This window comes from Ambystoma mexicanum, chromosome 8, assembly GCF_040938575.1.
Source record: "Ambystoma mexicanum isolate Mex_15411 chromosome 8, UKY_AmexF1_1, whole genome shotgun sequence".
NCBI classification, from domain to species: domain Eukaryota; kingdom Metazoa; phylum Chordata; class Amphibia; order Caudata; family Ambystomatidae; genus Ambystoma; species Ambystoma mexicanum.
The window spans coordinates 376,827,124-376,844,019 of record NC_090929.1 but is presented as its reverse complement, the minus strand read 5'-3'; positions in this window follow the sequence as shown (position 1 = coordinate 376,844,019).

Genomic DNA, 16,896 nt, shown 5'->3' with positions numbered 1-16,896 from the left:
ATTTTAATCCCTGCAGAATGGCTTGATTCCAGTGATTTGTGCTATGACACACACTATTGGTATCCGTGAAGCCATGTCCTCCACTGTTGCTAATCAGTAAAGGGCATGAATGTCTGTGAGCATCACACATTTGCATACAGTGAAGCAAAATATTATTCCGACTGCGTAGCTTAGTCAAATTCTGAATCTTGATAAGCCATCTGTAAAGCTCTTGGTTGGGGGGGGAATCAAAATGGGGCAGTAGGGGAGCCATGGGAGCGGTTCAGATCATGAGTGATAATGTGCAGGTTTAGGCAGTAGCTACCAATATAGTGATATGAGTTGGGGAGAGCCTCCCTTTGGCCAGAGATGGCCCCTGCTGGGGGTATCCAATGTAGCAGTGAATGAGGAAGATGCAGGCTGTGGCTTTGATGACTTCAACATGAGATCTTTGTGTTCAGGTTGTGTGGCTGTTCTGTTCAACCAAATATGTATTTGTTTAAACATTGTGGGTGATTTACTGCAATGCGAGGGCACCAAGTAATGCTAACCCGTAAGGAGAATCCCAACACTGAAGTATACCAATGTGGCAGGGTTGTGCTTGGAGGGAGCTGTTGAGATAATTCTCATGGATGGCCAGTTGAATTGGCTAACCTGGAGTGCTGTGTCGCACAGCAACAGGGTCTTGGAAGCATGTTTGTCTAAAGCTTCTGGTGAGTCAGACCCCTGACTGCACACAGAGTAGGTGCAGGATGAATGAGGTTTTGCCTGGGAAGCAAGCCACATCTGCGGTTTCTTCAGTGTAACAGGAGAGAGAGAGAGAGAGCGAGACGAAGAGAGAGAGGAAATAGATTTTTTCCCTCGGACGAGCCCTATGGGTTGTGTGGGGTGGGGAATTAGGAGTCCATAGCCATACTGCGTTGCCTGAGAGGAGGATATGGGTGATTTTTGTATTTCACTTGAAACAAAGAAAGGCCTGGACTTGGAGCCTTGAAATACATGGTTCCAGAGTGGACCTTCTGACTCTTTAATTAGGCTAAACCAGGGGTGCACAACTGATTTTGACAGAGGGCCGAAAGTACCTTGCATGAGGACTATAGTGGGCCGAAAAGTAAATCTGGGCGGGGCAGTAGGCGGGGCGGGGCAGGAGGCTTTTTAAACCCCCAATTTGTACTAAACACATGGAAAAAGAATGTTTTGAGGGGTAACTTTATTTGCATTTCAAACTTACATTTTGTACTACACATTTTCCATTGTTATAATTTATTTCTATTTAGTTATTGTATCTCGCCTGTTTAATTAACTTATATATATTTTATTGACCCTAGATACACTATGCCCCATGGCACCCTCACCCCCAACCAAACACTATGCCCCATGGCCTCCTCACCCCCAACCAAACACTATGCCCATGGCCTCCTCACCCCCACCCAAACACTATGCCCCATGGCCCCCTCACCCCCAACCAAACCCCCCAACTCAGCACACACACAAACATGCACCAATACAGACCCGAACCCCCCACCCCAGCACACAATCATGCACCCATAAAGACCTGAACCCCCCCAACTCCAAACCCCCCACCCCCAACTCGGCACACACACAAGCATGCACCCATACAGACCCGAACCCCCACCCCCCAAATCAGCAAACTCTCAAACAAGCACCCATACAGACCCGAACCCCCACCCCAACTCAGCACACACAAACATGCACCCATACAGACCCGAAGCCCCACCCCCCAACTCAGCACACAAAAAACATTCAAATCAAAACATTCATACACATCCGACCCCCCCCACCCCCGCATCTCAACATACACACAAAATACATTCAAATACAAACATTCACACACCCCCCACATCTCAACATACACACAAAATACATTCAAATACAAACATTCATACACATCTGACACACACCCCCCACCCCCGCATCTCAACATACACACAAAATACATTCAAATACAAACATTCATACACATCTGACACCACCCACCTCCGCATCTCAACATACACACAAAATACATTCAAATACAAACATTCATACACATCCGACACCCCCCCACCCCCGCATCTCAACATACACACAAAATACATTCAAATCCAAACATTCATACACATCCGACACACCCCCCCACCCCCGCATCTCAACATACACAAAATAAATTCAAATACAAACATTCACACACATCCGACCCCCCCCCCCGCAACATACACACACAAAAATAAAGCAAAACAAACCCGACACACAAACACAAACAGACCACTTACCGGAGACGTGCTGGAAGGCAGGTACGCGACGGGTACGCTGGAATCGTACTACGGCTGGTGTGGTCCAAGGCTGAAATGCCTTCCGGCATCAAGCCTTATGGACCACGCCAGCCGTAATGCTGGCCCTCCATTGGTGCAGCACACGCGCTCGTAGGAGCGACGTGATGCGTGTGTGTGCTGGGCCAGTGTTTTCACCGGCCCGGAAGACAACAAAGACTTTCCTAATGGAGGGTGGCCGCGGGCCGTCCTCCATTAGGAAAGTCTTTATGCCTCGCGGGTCGGTCAAAAGGGCATGGCGGGCCGCAACTGGCCCGCGGGCCGTATGTTGTGCACCCATGGGCTAAACCAACAACTTGACATTTTGTATTAATTTAAAATGAAATTATTTGCCAAAAATCACTGTATGGGCAGCATATTGATGGCTGAAGGGATCTTATTGCTAGGTGCAGTAGTCCATGTTAAACCAGCTCGTGATGGGGGAAGGAGCTGAGAAATGTAAATGGGGACAGCACAAGCCAGGCTTTAAATACAGCTGCTGTCATTACGACATATGAAGTGCAGTAGTGGGGGTTTATTAAGGATTGGAGAACAGAAAGTCCTTATGATCCCTCTTGGGAAACAAGGTGATTCTTAAGGGCAATCTTGAAGCCAGTCACTGTTGGAGTGTACCAGGTCAGGGACTGCTAAACCTTTTGAGAGTCGCCCACTGTAACCTTACGCTGTCTAGGTTCTAGGCATAGTAAAGCTTTCACCAGAAGGAAGCCGGGTAGATGCCATACATAGGACAGAGTGCTTGTTGACTATAAAGGCTTCCTGATAAAGTACTGAGGTAGGCTTGCTCACCATTATGTCATATAATGGAGCCTGCCTTGCATGTAGGTCGACCCCTGCCTAGTGGGGTCACTGTCTTTCTCCAGTTTGGTCTATGAGGCTGGATGCTTTTGCTCAGACTTCCCCCTCTGTCACGCAGGGTACACAGATCACAAAAAAGCATAGTCTCATTCCCCTGATTGCTGTAGATGGTGTGCAGGGAGTCCACTAGGGCTCCATGGCTTTTTGCACCTCCCAAGCCGGCCATGCCCCCTCGGGGAGGGCCCCCTTACGTGGGTGGCTCTCCACTCTGTGCAGAGCAAAGGCCAAGCAGCCTGGCAGCTCCGAAGCTGTCAAATCGGAGTGGAAAGGGGGTAGGCTGACAACAGGCCCGGGCCTCTGCACAGCATTCGCGGGCCGTGTAAGCCATGCTCTCACTCTTCTCCACCGAGCATGTCCCACCCCCCTCCCCCTGCACAGTCCGGGGCGATGACCAGTCTGTGGGGTGCTGCCCCACCCTTCACCATGCCAGTGGCAGAGGTGTGTGCCTGGACCCAGCCTCTCCCTCCCACCCCTCTGTGTTGGAGCAGACTGTACCCCCGGCATCCGTGTGACTGATCTGTCCACCCAACCCGCAGGCGTCAGGGCATGCTCCGACGCTCGTGTCCCTAGCTGGCTCCAAGGGTGCGAAGGTCAGCCTAAGGCGGGCATGCACCCTCTGGCCCCCAACCCCTGTTGCCACTCGGCAGCAGCTGCGGATACCTGGTTGCTCCTGCCAGTAGCATATGCATGTCTGAAAGATTAAGCCATGCATGTGTAAGTACACACAGCCGGTACAGTGAAACTGCAAATGGTTCCTTAAATCAGTTTTGGTACATATGATTGCTCCATGTGTACTTGGATAACTGTGGTCATTCTAGAGCTAATACATGCCGATGAGAGCTGACCTCCCGGGATGCATGGATTTATCGGACCAACATAAATCCGGGCCCGCCCGGGCACTCTGGTGACTCTAGATAACCTTGGGCCTATCGCATGTCTCTGTGACGGTGACAGTACACTTGGATGTCTGCCCTATTCACTTTTGATGTGACTTTCTTTGCCTACCATGGTGACCACAGGTAATGGGGAATCGGGGTTTAATTCCATTGTGGGAGCCTGAGAAACGGCTACTACATCAAAGGAGAGGAGGTAGTGATGGAAAATAACAATGCAGGACTCTTTTGACGCCCTCTAATTGGAATGAGTACATTTTGAATCCTTTAATGAGGATCCATTTGAGGGCAAGTCTGGTGCCAGCAGCTGCAGTGATTCCAGCTCCAATAGCAAATATTGATGTTGCTGAGGTTAAAAAGCTCATGGTTTGATCTTCAGATTGAGCTGGCGGTCGGCCGGGAGGTACCGCCTGTACCAGCTTCTGCCTCTCAGCGTCCCCTTGATGTTCTTGACTGAGTGCCTTGGGGGTCTAAAGTATTTAATTAAAAAAAAAAAATGTGTCCAAAGCAGGCCGGTCACCTGAATACTTCAGCTAGGAATAATGGAATAGGACTCTTGTTCTCTTGTTGGTTTTCTGAACTGGGGCCATGAATAAGAGGGACGGCCAGCGGTATTCGTATTGTGCTCCTAGAGGTGAAATTCATGGACTCGTGTAAGACGAGCCAAAGCAGAAGCATTTGCCATGGATGTCTTCATTAATCAAGAACAAAATTCGGAGCTTCGAAGACTTACTGGATACCGTCGTAGTTCCGCTCATAAACGATGCTGAACTAGTGATTAGATGACGTTATTCCCATGACCTGCCGAGCAGCTTGTGGTTCCAGAGAGAGTATGATTGCAAAGTTAAAACTTAAAGGAATTGATGGAAGGGCACCACCAGGAGTGGAGCCTGTGGCTTAATTTGACTCAACACGGCAAACCACCCTCGGCCCAGACAAGGAAAGGATTGAAAGCTCTTTCTCGATTGTGGGTGGTGGTGAATGGCCATTTTTAGTTGGTGGAGTGATTTGTCTGGTTAATTCGGTTACCAAGCGAGACTCCTCCATGCTAACTAGTTACACACCACCCTCCCTCATGCTATTCCCCCCAGCTTTTGGTGTTTCTTGGTGGGCATTCTTAGAGGGTCAAGTGGCATTCAGCCACGAGATTGAGCAATAACAGCTCTTCGGGGCCCTTAGATGTCCTGGGTTGCACGCACACTGCACTGAATAAATCAATGTGTGTTTACCCTACGCCAACAGGTGCGGATAACCGGCTGAACCCTTTCATGATGGGGGATTGCATTCTTTCCCATAAACAAGAAATTCACAGGAAGTACGGGTCATAACCATGCGCTAATTAAGTCCCTGCCATTGGTACACACCGCCCGTCGCTACTCGCGATTGGATAGTTTAGTGTGTTCCTCGGATCGGCCCTGGCGAGTTTGGCAATGGCCCTGGTGGAGTGCGGAGAAGACTACCAAACTTGACTATTTAGAGGAAGTAAAAGTCATAAGAAGATTTCCATAGGTGAACCTGCGGAGGGAGAGCCGCGGGCCCAACAACTTGGGTTGCATCCCAGATGTGCACACCCACAGCGCTATGATCCGGCCAGCAGTGCAGTAGGCTGCCGGGGTGCATTGCAGACCAGGTGCCAGAATTCCGTCAACTGCAAGGGTCCGTGAGCAAGCAGATGGACTGGGGAAGGTCTAGCATGGTTGAGGTTAACCTGCCAAGATATCCCCTACCATGCACCAGAGAGGGAGCCCCTCTCCAATCCGACCCCTCAGCACTGCGCCGACCAGGTGCGCTCCTCTCTCAGGCGGGTTTTGGCAGGGGCACCCCGATGGGAAAGTTCTGATTGGGGGCAGCCGGTAGCCGAGGAAATCCTGGCAGTCCTCCATGGACTCCTCCCCAGGAGGATGGGGGCGTTGCACGCTGAGCCTACTCAGCAGGCACTTCGAGGTTCCAGCATGCGTACCACTGTGGGTGAGCCATGGCCAGCCTCCCTGGCGCAGCAGGCAACCTTCCCTTGTGTCCAGGTAACTGGAGCTCAGCCCCGTGCAGCCGAGCTGGGGTTTGAAGACTCTAGCGGTCCCCAGCCGCTGGCCCTCCTCTCCGCTACCACCCCACAGAAAGGGGAGCAATAAGTCCAGGTTGGGCGAACAATGAGTCGATCGCCTGGGTGGGTTGGCGGCCGTGTGGAGCTATGTCGCATTGCCGCAAAAGATGGCAGCAGAGCTTTCCGGACTGAGCGCCTGGAACCAATTTGTTTAAAGCCCTGATGGTCTTGGATGAATCCAAGTGGGGAAGCTAGAATGAGTGGGTGATACATTACACCCACTCCACCCTCTCCTACAGCAGTAGGCTCGGGCCACCGTCTGAGGGTGGGGTGGAAGTTGCCCGTGACACTTCAAATGTACCTTGTGGCCCCTGGTTCCTCCTGGGGCCACACTTGTCTGAGGATCGCTTGAACGCCAATCGTCCCGGGACTCTGTTCCCTTCATCACACTAAGGTGATCACCACCGTTGCAGGATCCCTGGACCTGGCGTGGAGGCTTGTTCCCAGTGAGTCCTGGCCTGCCTGTTTTCCCCAGCCACATGGGGTTGGAAGGGCCAAGCGCCCGGTATGCCCCAGTGGTGGCAGCAGCCTAAAAACCTGATGCACTTATCCCTGCCCCATGGCAACTAGCCATGCTGCATGTAGCTGTCTGTGGTGTCCCATGGCTGCCTGTGCGGGACGTCCCTGGAGTGCAGGCCTTGCGACTGTGTCTGGTGGGCAACCTCTCGCCAGGTGGGCTTTGGCACAGATCAGGGCAGCTCACACTCGGCTGCACTGAGGCTGGGTGCCAGAGCTTTGGCTCCCCGACTATGGCCTTGGGTCAGTCATGGTGACCCGCTGAATTAAGGCATATTACTAAGTGAAGGTAAAGAAACTAACTAGGATTACCTCAGTAATAGTGAGTGAAGATAACAGTGCCGAATCCCCATCCAACGGTGGGCACGGGAAATGTGGCATACAGAAGACTGACTCCGAAGTGTGGCTCAGGGAGCCCAAGTCCTTTTGATCAAGGCTCACCTGCAGTGTTGGCCCGGTAGCTGCCCTCGGGGTGCTGGGCTGAGGTCTTCTGAGTCGGGTTGCTTGGGCATGCGGCCCAAAGTGGGTTGTAAACTCCATCTAAGGCTAAATACGGGCAAGAGAGCGATGGCACGCAAATACCACATCAAAAGGTTTAAACAAACTTGGAGAGGGTTCAAGAGGCTGTGAAACTGTCAAGGGGTAAGCAGGAAAGGATTCAACACGGCAGGTAAGTGGGAGAGGAACGCCCCTTCCGTTTGCATTTCCTCCATGGCGCTGCACCATGACCGGCTCAGGCTCGACTGGGAAGGGGCAGGTGGATGTCTGCTCTGGCGGAAACTGTTACAGCCCCCGGCAGCAGTTTTGGTGTGTCTGTGGGGCCAAGGGAGATTGACATCCTCTGCTCCCTCCTCTAGCAAACGTTACGGCCTCTGTGTGTCGCTGCGACAGGGTACACCGCCTCTGCCCCCGGTGATGTTGACTGGGGTCCTCAATGCGTCTCGACCGCTTTGCACCGCCGGGTGGTGGCTCCCACGAAGTGCACCATGGGTCTGCTTTGATGTCGGTTACACACCCTACCTGTCTTGAAACACAGACCAAGGTGTCTAACATGTGCCTGGTCAGAGGGCTGAACAAACCCTGTGATGCAATGAAGGTGAGGGCCGGCACACGCTGGTTAAGGTGCAATCCCGCGTGGTGTTGCGCCCACTCTGTCGGGGTGTTGGAGCATGAGCATGTGTGATAGGACCCAAAAGATGGTGCACTATACATGGGCAGGGCAAAGCCAGAGGAAACTGGTGAGGATCTGTAGCGGTCCTGATTTACAAATTGGTAGTACGACCTGGCTATAGTGGCGAAAGACTATAGTGATGAAAGACTATCAGCTCATCTACTGGATGATTCCCTCTGAAGTTTCCCTCCGGATAGCTGGTGCTCCGAGACAAGTTTTATCTGGTAACGCGAATGATTTGAGGTATTGGGGCCGAAACAATCTCAAGCTTTTTAAATGCGTAAGAAGCCCGGCTTACTGGCGTGGAGCTGGGCTTCTAAGATGAGTGGCCAGTGTGCCACTTTCGGTAAGCAGAACTGGCGGTGCAGGATGAACCAAATGTCGGGTTAATGCGCCAGATGTCTCAGTTTATCAGACCGCCCTCCCCGAAAAACAGTTGGTTGATATAGGCAACAGGACGGTGGCCATGGAAGTCGTAATCCACTAAGGACTGTGTATGTAACAACTCACCTGCCGAATCAACGAGCCCTGAACATGGATGGCACTGGAGAGTCGGGTGGCACGGAGGGCTGTGGGAGCTAAGCCTTAACGAGTAGGAGGGCCTATCAGTGCGTACAGAATCCTGGGCCGGGTGGAGCTGCTGCAGGTGCAGATCTTGGTGGTAGTAGCACATATTCAAACAAGAACTTTGAATGCCGAAGTGCAGAAGGGTTCCATGTGAACATCAGTTGAACATGGGGCATTCGGTCCTAAGCGAGAGGCAAGTGCCGTTCGGAAGGGATGGGTGATGGCCTCCATTGCCCTCAGCTGATCCAAAGGGAATCGCGGGCAGATCCCTGAACCCAGAGTTACTGAGACGGGTGCCCTTGTGGCTTTCAGTGCGGTAATGCAAACGATTCTGGAAAAGCCGGCGGGAGCTCCAAGGAGTTTGTGGCAGGGCACCCTGTAATGGTTTTGCCCTGAGAGAGACCCCAAGTCTTGGAACGCATCACTGTTCAGCAGTGTCTGGTGAGCTCTCGCTGGTCCTTGTAAATCCAGGGGAGATTGTGTAATATTGTGCCGGGCTGTACCTATATCCGTAAGTAGCAGAACAGCTACCTCTCTGCGATCTATTGGAAGTTATCTGATCCAAGCGTTTTTCATAGGCGCCATTGTGGTGATGGCGACGTAATGGTCTGTCCTTATTGCTGCACCACGAGGCGCACAGGAAAATCGCACCGTCTGGGTGTGCGCCAAGCGGGGGGCGCTCTTCTTCCTTTCCGGTTAGCCTAGTAGATCAAAGGGCCTTGGTTTGTGCTGGTGGGATTTTTAAGCCCCATCCTTGGGGCCCGTAGGTGGAGGCTTAAACCCTGATCTCGGGGCACAGAGATGGCAGGTTAGGCCCTGCACCTTGAACAGTGGCCTTAAAGCAGGCACAACCTCATGGCCGTCCGACCATCTGGTCCAGACAGACCCTCCCAGGTTATTTGGTCCTTTGGCTGGGACAGTCTGGCCATCTTGCTGGTGCGATCGGACCAGGTGGCCCGAGTTGCGGGACGTCCGATTGACTCCTACGTTTGTCTCCATTACGTCCCCATAAGTCCCGACTTTGCGAAGTGTGAGTCCTGATTGCGGATGGCGCCTTAAGCCCCGGCCCGGTGGAGCAGAGCTGGTGGTTTAAGCGCTGGAACCTGGGTGAGCATTTGGTCTGGAAATACTGGTCTGGACTAGCTGGTCATTCGGCTGTGCCTGGCTGGTCCTATGGCCTAGTTGGTCGGACCAGATGGCCTGGGATGTGGCTGGCCCGGCTGCCTCTTACATTTGTCTTCGGCCGGCTTAATAGTTGGTAGGAAGTGTCTCCCATGGTCGGGGCAGGGCCCCAGAATAGGTTGGCTAAACAAGCCTGGCAGCTGGAGGCCCAGGCGGGACTTGGTAGGAGCCCCAGGGAAGAGCTACTTGGGGCTCCGTGAAGCTGTCTCAGAGGAGCAGTTGCGTGGGGGTGTGCAGGCACCCGGGGCTTGGTCCTCTGCAGGGGGCTAAGCCCTGGACGTGTGGGGGTGCAGCCGTGGGTGCTGTGGGGTAGTCCATAGCTGTCCAGTTTCCCTGTTCCATGCAGGACTCCTCGAGTCAAACCTGTTTTTTCCCCACACTGCAAGCGGCAAGGAGATTTTATGAGCCTTAAGCTGCCGTTACCTTCATTCACTGTTTTGGTAATGGGATCATTTCTCTGCTTTATTTAGCTCCTGCGTGTAATGCGAGGTAATGGTTATAATGTTCAATCTTAATGTTCCCTATTCCTATTTTAAATTCTGAATATTGTATATACAAGAGGTCTGGGAGCCCCTCTAGCGAGAACAAACTTGGCCAAATAACCTATTCTATGGGTAGGTTCCCACTCTGGAACATCTGCAACCACATTTAGCTTACTGTGCCTTTCACAGAACAGAGATATCAATTTGCATATCAGTCTGGTCTCACCCACCTGGGCAGTGCTGCATCGAAATGCTAGGCAAGTCTCCTCTGAACAAGAGTACCAACACCAACCCCCGACACACATTTCGGCCTTGTTGGGCTTCATCAGTGAGTTTAAGGTGTGCCTCTATAAGCACAGTGAGCAAGGGCCTACATCTGGATTAGCCTGGGTGATCTAGGGTGAAACCCCAGGTCCTTAAACGTATATACAAGAGGTGTGGATGCCCCTCTACCGAAAACAAACATGGGCAAATCCACAATGCCAAAACGTGTGTCTGGGGTTGCTGATTATTGTTTAGTGGAGAATGGCCTACCATTTCGGTGCAAATGGATTTCTCCTCTCTGAAGGGTGAACTACAAAATGGTTGTAGACCCACTGGACTTGAGGTTATTTCAACCATGTTCGTTCTCTGTAGAGAGGCTTGCAGACTCTTGTATTTTCTGATGTTGTGCAGTGTTTTTTTTTTTTTTACACATCTTTATGCTCTTTGATTTTATGCAAATCAGCCGGGAGTAGTGTGCTGTTTATGGATATAATTTCAAGTAAGTGATTTATGTACTGAATGAGGGATATTTACTCACTGATTGAATGGTCTGTATGCTGAGAGAATATTTTATTAATGAACTACAATTTATTTACAGACTGAGCCAGGCACATTTATTTACAATATGGAGGCACTATACAAACGAGCACTCACGAACATGCTAAATGACCCATTTGCAGTACCTCCTGACTTACTCTGTGAGTTGGTGGGGGGGGTAAGGGCAGGTGTGGGCATGCTCAGTGCATGCATGTATTTGTTGTCGGGGGCTACATTGTGAACGTTATTCATAGTGCCCATGCTGGCTTATTTTGTTTGTACAAGATCATCATATGGCTTCTATTGGAAATTCCTGTATAGGTTGTGGCTGCTCCTTCATGAATGTGGTTTACAATAACCATAGTGGTGCAGATTGTGAGCGCAGCTTCATGAAAGTGATTTACACAGTCCACACTGGCATTGAATATGATGGCAACTTCATGAGTCATTTACAGTTCTGATACTGTCCTATATTGTGGACAGAGCTTCATCAAAGAGATTTTCAGTGACCGCACCTGCATTCCCCCCCCCCTTTACCAAACCCAACTCTTCTGCTACCCCCGCAGCTTGCTTGTAAACCCTCGTCGAATCTCCATTGTACAACGCACTGTTGCTTCCCAGCTAGGTTTGTGCCTTTTTTATAAAGCCCATACATGCAAGATCTGATTAAAAAAAATCTACATCTTTCACCTCGTAGAGCACATCACGGACCTGCAACAACATGTTGTCATAACTGGTGCGTGTGCTTGGTGACCCAGCCCGGCCCAGGTCCCTGTGGCAACCAAGCAGTGCACATCGTATTGAAGGGATGTGACAAAAGTATGTGTTGGTATGTAGGTGTTCAATGCCGAAGACTGCTAAAGCAACAACAAATGGTTATGCCTTCTGCCCTCCCCTCTGCATCCATCTAAACACCAGACTTGCTTTTCTGTTCTACCTGTGCTGTCGTTTGGAGAAGGATATAGTGCTACAAAGGAATACTGATGCTAGTTTGACATGACAGATTGAGGAATTTGTGTATGGTTCCAGCATTTTGCTGTCATCATTTAACCATGTGATGGGTGATACATGTCCTGTATGCTGTTTTACGATATTTATTGCAACTTTTGTAATTCTCCCTCCACCATAGGATGGGAATTGACTGCTTAAGTACACCATGTATTTTCTTATGAGTATGCATTAATGCATATGTGTTCTAGGGTGAAATTCCTGCCCAAGCTGGAACCTCTTTTGCCAACCTCAAACTGGAAACTCCGTTCTGGTCTCAGACGCAGAAACATTGGAGGGTTTCTACAGCTACAGCAAGGTAAGCAAGGGAGCTCCACACAAGCAACTTTATGAAAAGAAGTGGGTGTGTTGTAGTTGGGATGAGGCAACTTTCTACTGTTGAATCAGTGACTTGTGAAATGTGGGCAATGTTTGCTGCAAGAAATGCGTTTGACATAGTCGCTAAGGGACAATTTTAACAGGTTATAATCATTTTTCAAGAGTTAATGACCACTAACTCTATTGGTATACATCGAAAGGGCTTTGTCTAAAAATATTTTTGTTGTTTTTCTGGGTCTTTAGTCTTTTGAAAACTTTAGCTCACAGTGTCTCATAATCAACCAGTATATTTTGAGATATGTTAGGCCCACCGATGTGAGCTGGGAAGAGGGTTTATTCAACTGTGCAGAATATGACAAAACCAGTGAACCAGGTTCATGGTAAGTTTCACCCATTGTGGGAAATGTTTCTTGCTCATCAATGGTTGGATTACATGGTTTATTTGGGTCGGGATGATGTGAGGACAATGGGACCTTACCTGAGCAGGCCTAGCAAATTCTTAGAAATCCCACTAGACCAGCAGGGCGAGTTCCTTAGTTTACATACTCTAATTAAGAGAAATGTACTTGCCCCAAGGTGACGGGTGACAAAATATTTACCACTGCTTTTTGTAAAATGGTGCATGTCACCATAAGCAAACTTCATATTTGGCGCAATGCTGTCAAGCAAGCATGCACGGTAAAACTTGTATTTGCCATTTACTGCGAACATGGAAAAATATGTTTCTAACATCCCCATACTAGCCAGCATGGTCAAGTATCTTGCACATGGTACACTCCCTTTATAAAAACTATTCTCCAATTCTAGTGGGCTAGTAGATTTTGCAAGCCCTGTTGAGTTTAATCAGATAAACAGATGAGAGGCAGCCTAGGTAGCAATGACTGTTTCACATCTGCACCTAGAGGAGAACTTTGATAAAGGCAGTGCATCTCCAACTAACAAATTTAAAGCATTTGAGCTCTGAAAGAAAGCAGAGATTAGAATCCAGATGTTCTAGTTCAAAAGTCGGCACTACTTTCTGCTATGCTACATCTCTGCCATTTCCTCTCGTTTTTTAAATTTAATATTGCACTGGCGTCCAGTTCATCTATTTCTAGGCATTCTCACATTGGTCTCTGAAGCAGATGGTTACCGGTATTTGCTCAAGACCACACTATCTATTTATGGGATGATGATGATGTTAGTCCTGTTGGCTAATGCACTTGAGAAGTGTGCTTGAAATGCAGAGTTTGTGGTGTAATTAAAATTTGAGTTTGGGTGGGTACATCTTCCGAAATTGCCTTTAAAAAGGTGCATGCTTGTGTTCTTATTAAAGCCATGTTTGTTCTTTTTTTTAAAAAAAGGGGGAGATTTTCTAGTTGGTTTATTTGCATTATCCTGTGGATTTACATGATATGATTGTTGTATATTCTATTTTTGTATTAGATTGTGGTTTTACCCATTTAATTTTATTGTGTGATGAATTTTGTAATGTTGTATAATCTTTTATATGTAAACAATCCTTTGTTACAGGTCTATTATTTTAGGACAAACTCTAGGTATTGCCTATGAAAGATAATTGACACACACTGCATCGCCTTCTTTTTATTTATTTACTATATGCCGAGGTAGGAAAGCTGTGATTTCCCCCATCGTGGGGACAGCCGCTGTGAGATGTGTGCCTCTTCGCGGGACAAGGTCCTGATTGGCTAGTGCTCATGTCTCATGCCTAATCAAAGTTAATGCTGAAATACCATATTTATTTTTTGTCTTTTTCCTTTACAGCAAGCCAGTTTCATCAGATGTTCTTTGCTCTCCTCACACTTACCGCTGGCCTTTGAAAACTGAGCACCGAGACTTTCAGACACTGCCACCCTTTCGTTTTTCAGTTTAAATGTTCCTTTTACAAATGCATAATTCTAGTAGGGTAGCAAAATGACTTTAAAAGAAAGGAACACATTTGGAGATTGTGAACCCTTACTGTGAACCCTTACTGGAATGACTGAAAAGTAAATGCGAACAGTAATTTGAAAAGCAAGAAGAGCGATCCGATATTATTTATTTGCAGCCTGGAGGATTTAAGTGTCTCAGACTAACACTGCACGGTTTGTGATCTTTCTGTGATTTGGTGTTTCTACGTGTACATTACAAAGGGGAATTTATTTTCTTGGGATCTTGTGCCGGAGATCTGCGCTCCGATTATGTGCAGCGTTTGGGTAGCGAAGCTGGATGGAGAAGAAAAAAAAAACGGTATGTGGTCTGAAAAATGGGGTCCTTTGCATACGATTGAGAATGCTATGTGTTACCAAGTGACAATCGGAGAGGCTATGTAAGGACTGCCTGCGAATCAGTAGAAAATAACCATTGCGATCTAAACAACTGTTCATTATTTGAGGTCTAGCTACAGAAGGCTGTAGCTCTCTGCCAGAGCAATTGCATACATGCAGTATCTGGACATTCCATCGAAATTGAATTCATCAAATTAATTTCCATTGAATTTTATTCATTGAAAATACTTTCCATCAAAATGTATTTTCATTAAATAAAATATGATGTATTTTAGGGTTGGGGGGGGGGGGTTCCCCCCATTAAATAATACACATTAAAACGTTACATGAAGCTAGCTAGCGCCAAAATACTGGACAGCTCCATGTAACGTTTTAACGTGTAAAATAAATGCATGGAAATGCTGTCTTTTACATTTACAAGTACATGTCCATCGATAATTAGTAAAAGATAGTAGTAAAAGATAGTAGTAATTCGATGCATTTATATTCGATGCCTTTCCTTCGGTAGATTTCCTTTTCGATTATATTTTTTCGTTAAAAAGACTATAAACCTATGCATGCTTTAAAGTGGACAAAACGACCTCCTGCTCTGCCGATTCCCAGAGTGGTTCTGTGCGCACAACAGTTTTTTGTGCTACCATGATTCACTTTCACATACAAAACGCATCCTAATCGCAATTGGATGTGCTTAGATCTGCAACTCTTTTCCTTACTCCGGTCTTGTGCCAAAGCAGATTATTATATTTTTTTTTATGGCACCTGACTGCATTTTTCTCACCACAAACGCATGTGTCTTGAGCAGCTACCTTTTTCACGTTTCTGCCTCCCAAACGGAGGTGGCGATGTTGCCTTAACACGCTTGCTGGGCACCATGAGGAAGTTAGTGACCCAAGTGTCTGAGCAGGCTGCAAGTCTCCTGCAACTGCTGCCTGCCCCTCTTTCAATTGTGGACTTCCAAGATGACCTGTGCGGCTGCACGATCAGAGGGCAAGGTGTCCCTCCATCTACCCACTGATGTTTCTAAATTGGTTATTTGTTTCTAAGATTGACCTGTGGTTTCTTAAAAAAAAGGAAAACTTGTCAAATGCAGTCATGTGGGGGGAAGGCAGGGCTGTGGCCATTTTTTTACAAACCTTCCCTTTGAAGTACTGTTACGATAAGTAACGCAAACCGACCGATGATGAATTTAAATCTAAGAAGAAGCCTGCACCTGAAAAAGGAACAGAAAAAAGTGCTGACTTTGGTAGAATGCAGACCAAGCATGGTTGGGAGTATTACAGGAATTTGTTCTTTCAGGTATTACTGCAAATGTCCAGTTCAGGTAGTTGGATCAGTCAAATTGTTTCTGTGCAGAACAACTTTCTGCAAAATCATTATATTTCCTGTAGAAACTGTGAAAAGCACAGGCGCTTATGAGCGTGAACACAGTTTTAAAAAAATGGCTTGGTGGCTTGTTCCGACACTGAAGATGACCAATTGGGGTGAGAAGCACACAAGATCCATTTTTACTTGCATACTAGTCTATGGGACACATTGTGACTATAGTTTGTTTTGTTGGCTGCAACCCGAGGTGATTGGTTCTTGCTTTCAACACTGAAAACAAAAGGTTGTTGACTTCTCCCATTGGAGAAACTAAGGTGTTAGGGTTTTCTTCTTTTAGATTGGGGGGATTGTCCCTTGGGGCATTAATGTTATGTTGGTTCTTGATCTATCGGGGGACAGTGGTGTCTGCTGATCCATCCGACATCCACTGCCCCCTCGCCCCCCACACCGCCCCCCCCCCCCCCCCCCCCCCCTCCGCCCCGCACAGCCCTTTCATTTTCAGCAAGCTACAGGTGCTGACTGCTTGGGTCCGGATAAAAGGAGTCTGGTGCAAATGTTAGGAGCCTTGTCCTGTGCCACTCCTCACAAACACCAGCTATGCCTGCCGGTCTGGGCTCTGTCTGCGTTTTGGCAAGATATTACTTCTGATCCACTGATGCTGCAGTGGCATGTCAGTTGTGTTAAATCATTTACAAAGAAATCACAAGCCTCTTTAGGGAGATACCTCTCAATGAACTGCCTCTGGTTCACTCTTTAAGACTGCAGAGAATCGTAAGCTTCACAGTACTGACTTTTGGAAAATCAGATGGGCTGTGGGAAGTGTACTTACTGTTAAGTGTCCACATCTACCGAGGAAAAATAAAAGCAATGTATATACTGACACTACCTGGCAATGACCTCCACAAAGGGAGCAATTACTGTTAATGACTGTCCCCACTGTAACCACACCCCTCTATCATGCAAGTGACTGCTACTCCACTGGCATTCACATGTTGATGTAGAGCGCTAACTGACGAAGAATCCCACTGACTCATTTAGAGCTGTGCCACAGGTAGTAAAATGACGCTAAGCATCACACATTTTCTGGCCGTAGTTGGAAATAA